Source organism: Momordica charantia (genome assembly GCF_013281855.1).
Source record: "Momordica charantia cultivar OHB3-1 chromosome 1 unlocalized genomic scaffold, Mcharantia_2.0 BLBB01000001.1, whole genome shotgun sequence".
NCBI lineage: Eukaryota > Viridiplantae > Streptophyta > Magnoliopsida > Cucurbitales > Cucurbitaceae > Momordica > Momordica charantia.
In genome coordinates, this window is record NW_028275157.1 from 4,755,552 (window position 1) to 4,760,443 (window position 4,892).

Consider the following 4,892-nt stretch of genomic DNA (forward strand, 5'->3'; position numbering starts at 1 on the left):
AACCAACCTACGGTGCTATAAAAGGAAGCCATCCATCCCTCAGCAAATCATCCCTTCCAAGCTTCATTTCATCTTCTTTTAGATGCTCTCTAGTTGTAGAACACGTTTTTAAGGTTTATGTTCATGTTCTAGTTGTTCATTTCTTCGTTTTTCACGCTTTTACCTTTCGTACTGCTTTTAATTCAAGTTCTTACTTCCGTTATTTGTTCACTCTGTTATTTTAAAGTTCTTTAGCGAGTTTCAACTTCCCTCACACTCGAGAGAGAAGAGGGTCAAGCTATAATCCTTGTACGACTTATTTATTCATTTAAATTCAATGAAAAATACTTTGTTTATGTTTTCGTGCATTTACTTTCATTTAATTATGTTCTAAATTAGTTATCAACCTCCTTGTGGAATGCCTTAGTCAAATGATTTGATTTTCAACATGCTTAGGATTATGGCCATATTGCGCCTGGCACTTTTTTGGGTTCGTTTCTAAAAACTTCTCTTTATGTCTTTTTTCCATTTGGGCAGTGGGAACTTGATTTATACACCAAAGTCCAACCTTGGGAAAGGTGAGTTAGGTAAAATAATAGGAAACCAATATGGGATGTGACTTAGGAATAAGCGCATAAATCATAGTCCTAGGCATAGGCCCTCTGACCCATAATGCAAATGAGTTGGTAGATATTCTCTAGGATTGTAATCACACATAGAAATATGATTGTAGGTTACCCTAGCCTCTGTAGCAACCAAAAGCGGTAGTGAAAGAGTAGAACTCAAATCCGAAGAAAAGTCAGAAGTGCGTCTGGTGCATTTTCCCAACATAGTGTGTTTACCATGTTTTGCATCAAAACCAAGGTAGGAGACAAGGAGGTTGAGTTTCATTAAATTGCTTGTTCGTTAAAACCCCAAACAACAACATTTCACCACTATTTTCTTCCTAAATCACAATTGCATATTTCAACCGTTTCACTGCATTACTTGATTTTGAAAAGCAACAAGTCCCTGAGGATTCGACCTTTGGATTACTTTCGAGTATTACTTGTGACCGTGTGCGCTTGCACGAGTCTCTAATCTTTTTAAAGGTAGAGAAAGTCCCAACAAGTTTTTGGCGTAGCTGCCGAGGACTTAAGTTTTCAAATCATAATCTTTTCAAGTGAATTGTTTCATTGTGTGATTGTTGCATACCTCTGCCATTGGACTTAATTGTTATATCTAACATTTAAGGATGTTGTGTATAAGCACAGGGTTTGGTTGGTTGACCTTTGATCCAGAAATTTAAAGAACTCTTAAGAGGATAAGGCGTGAGCAGAGGTTGAGAAAAGATCATGAAAATAAAAAAGAGAAAGAAGTAGAAATTGAAGAAGAGACCAAAGAGATTAATAGAAATCCACAAGATCCTCCACCGCCACAAAATACACCTGTGAATGGAGGTGTGGGAGGTGAAGGAGCAGCAAACCGAGCAAGAGAAATTCCTAATCTGATTCTTCTAGCAGATAATCGAGATGTAGCTATGCGAAATTATGTCACTCATGCATTTCATAACCTAAATTCAAGGATAAATAATCGTTTACCCCAAGCCGCACAGTTCGAGCTCAAGCAAGTCATGTTTCAGATGTTACAGACGATGAGCCAGTTCGGAGGATTGACTAACGAAGATCCTTACTCCAATCTCAAATCCTTTATTGAAATAGCTAATGCATTTCAACTTCCTGGTGTCTCTGAGGATGCACTAAGATTAAAAATGTTTCCTTTTTCTCTCAGGGATGGTGCAAGGACTTGGCTAAACGTGTTAGAACCAAATTCTATCAACACATGGGCAGAACTGACAGAGAATTTTTGAAAAGTACCACACTTTGACCAGGGAACGCAGACCTTCGAGAAATCATTGTGTCTTTTAGACAGAAGGAGAACGAATCAGTTCAAGAAGCTTGGGAGCGTTTTAAGGAGTTACTTAGAAGATGTCTGAACCATGGATTGCCCGCATGTGTGCAGATTGAACAATTCTATAGACGATTAGATCGTTCATCAAGGATGATGTTAAAAACTACAGCCAATGGCCCATTGTTAGAGAAGTCGGTAAATGAGATCATTGATATCTTGAATAAGATGACAGACATTAATGACCAAGGGGAAATAGGAAGGTCATTACCAAAGAAGCAAGTATCAGCCGGAGTTTTTGAGTTAGACACAGTAGCTTCAATGCAAGCCCAAATGGCAGCTATGACCTAGATGTTAAAGCAGTTGACAATGGAGAAGGAAACCAAAACTGCCACTTCGGCGATACCTGAACTCTCCCCTATTTTACAAATTTCGGATATATCTTGTGTCTATTGTGGTGATAACCACTTGTATGAGAATAGTCCAGCTAATCCGGCATTTATTTTCTATGTAGGTCAAGGTGCCCAGTGGAATTTCAACCCGTATTCAAACACTGACAACCCTGGATGGAGGCACCATCCAAACTTTTCCTGGAGTAGCTAGTAGCAGTGCGCAAGCACCCGCTCAACAATACAAGCAAAACTACACTCCTCCTAGTTTTCCAACTCAACCGGCATCGCAGCCTCAACAATACAATCAGCAAAGAGGGCAAAATAGTACTCAGCAAAGTGGTAGCAATGCAAGTTTGGGGGCAATGATGAAAGAGTTCATGACAAGAACTGATGCTGCGATAAGAAGCTTGGAGATGCAAGTAGGGCAGATTGCAAATGACCAAAAATCTAGACCCCAAGGTACATTGCCTGGATACACAGAAAACCTGATGCGAGATCGTGAGGGAAAGGAGCACTGTAAGGCGATTATCACAAGAAGCGGATTAAATTATAATGGACCCTCACTTCCAGACAAAGGAACTGATGTAGTTACACCTGTTCTTGCATCCACCTCCAATCCACAACAAGATGAGAAAGCAGAACCCGTAAGTTCAGAAGAAAAAGGTAAGAAGACGGAAAAAGGTAAGTAAGTAGTGCCCATCACTACTCCACAGGTAGGTAATATGAAGATTCATCCACCTTTCCCCCAAAGGCTAGTTAAAAAGACTCATGATAGTCATTTTAAGAAGTTCTTTGAGATTCTAAAACAGTTGCATATAAATATTCCTCTTATAGATGCTTTAGAACAAATGCCTAACTACACTAAGTTTTTAAAAGACATCATATCTAGGCGTAAGAAGTTAGGTGAGCATGAGACGGTAGCCTTAACAAAGTGTAGTAGTGATGCTCTAGGGAATCCATTGCCTGTTAAATGTAAGGACCCAGGTAGTTTCACTATTCCTTGGTCAATAGGAGGTAAGAACCTAGGAAGTGCATTGTGTGACTTAGGAGCAAGCATTAATATTATGCCTCTTTCTGTCTTGAAAGAGATAAATATAGGAGAAGCTCGTCCCACTACTATTGGGATGTTGTGCTATTAGGAATGAGTATGAGTTGTGTTTCTGCATATGATATAAGTTCAACGTTTGCATACTTCCGTGTTCTAGCTACTAGTTTGCCCTTTGCTTATTCAATGAATCTTTTCTAAACTCTCAACATGTTCATCTGTTTAATGAAAAGCTTTCCTTTGTTCTTTGTTTTTGTATCATGTCAATGAGGATATTTAAGGGTATGAATAGGTTAGATTTCTTAGTTTTATGATCAAGTCATAAGTCATTTTCCACTTTTTGTTTTGGTTATAAAACAATGTTCTGCTTCATTTTGTTTTGAAACCTAAGCTTTTTCACTGCTTCAGAAGTGCTTGTCCTTTTTGTGCCAAAATTTTGCATCTCTCAAAATTTCTTTCTCGAGTGAGGACACTGTTTCCCTTATGTTTTAGAAAGAAAATGCTTTTACGTTTCGAAAAAGAGTTAGAAAGAACATGCAAGCAATGAAAAAAAGTCTTATGTAAAAATAGTCTATGTATGAAAATTTATTCGAAAAATTAATATGAAAAAGAGTTCAAAAGAAGAAAAATCAAGTTAAAAAAAAAGAGTCTTGAGAGAAAATAAGAGTGGGGGAAGAAAAGAAAAATAAAAGTGAGAGTAACACAAGAGTGGTAAGAAACATGAGCAGCAAGAAAATGCATTTACTATTTCGCGAGTCCCCATTATAGACACTCATTTATCTTTAAATGGGTGGCATTAACATCTTGAGGGTAGTAGCCTACATATTAAGGTGACTTACTGAAAACCATTGTTGACACCATTTTATGCCGGGTTGCTACCTAACGAGTTTCTATGAGTGGCTGTGGTTGGAAACTGTTGTTAGTGTGTGGAAAACCTCAAGGGCTAGTAGCCGGTCGACTAGTCTTCTTGATGTGAACTTTTTGAATCAAAACGAAAGTGTGCATATTCCTTGGTTTTGTAAAAAGTTTTGTGTTTTAGAAAAGATGAGGATTTAGAATCATTTTTATTTTCAAAACAAAGGATGGTTTATGGTATATTGGCTTGAGATTAAAGTTAGGATGTTTAGCTTGTGAAGCCTTTCCTGGGACAAAAATGATTCATTAGCTTAGAATATTTGAATTGTTGCTCATTTATCTTTCTAACCTGTTGATTGTTTTAGATTTGTTGTAGTTGTTTTTGCTTAAGGACGAGTAAATGGCTAAGTTTGAGGTTGTGTAAGGGTTGACTTTTTACTGCAGAAATATGTATCGGTAGGCCTGTTTGACCACGATTTTAAACTCTTTCCCATCATTATTTGCCAAAAAGGATTACATCTTAAAGCAGAACATCCATAGAACATTTCTGGATAAATTGCAAGAAATTGCACCGAGCACAATTTGGGAGCATTTTTTTCAACTTTGCCAAAACCTGCGTTTTGTATAATGAAGGGCAACGGAGACATTTCCAACATGTTTGAATCAAGCTACAACCGTGAGTTAAAGTCAAAAAGAGGTTGTTAGGTGAATCTCATCCCATTTCTACCTAAAAA

The 4,892-nt window shown here is 37.7% G+C and overlaps 1 non-coding gene across 1 annotated transcript; it reads right to left on the bottom strand.

Annotated features, from left to right (window-relative positions):
• Positions 1-1,857: 1,857 nt before the first annotated feature.
• On the bottom strand, positions 1,858-1,964 carry LOC148213143 (small nucleolar RNA R71). Its single transcript, XR_015793076.1, has one exon. It is a non-coding gene; the product is annotated as a small nucleolar RNA R71 (small nucleolar RNA).
• Between the last annotated feature and the right edge of the window lie 2,928 nt (positions 1,965-4,892).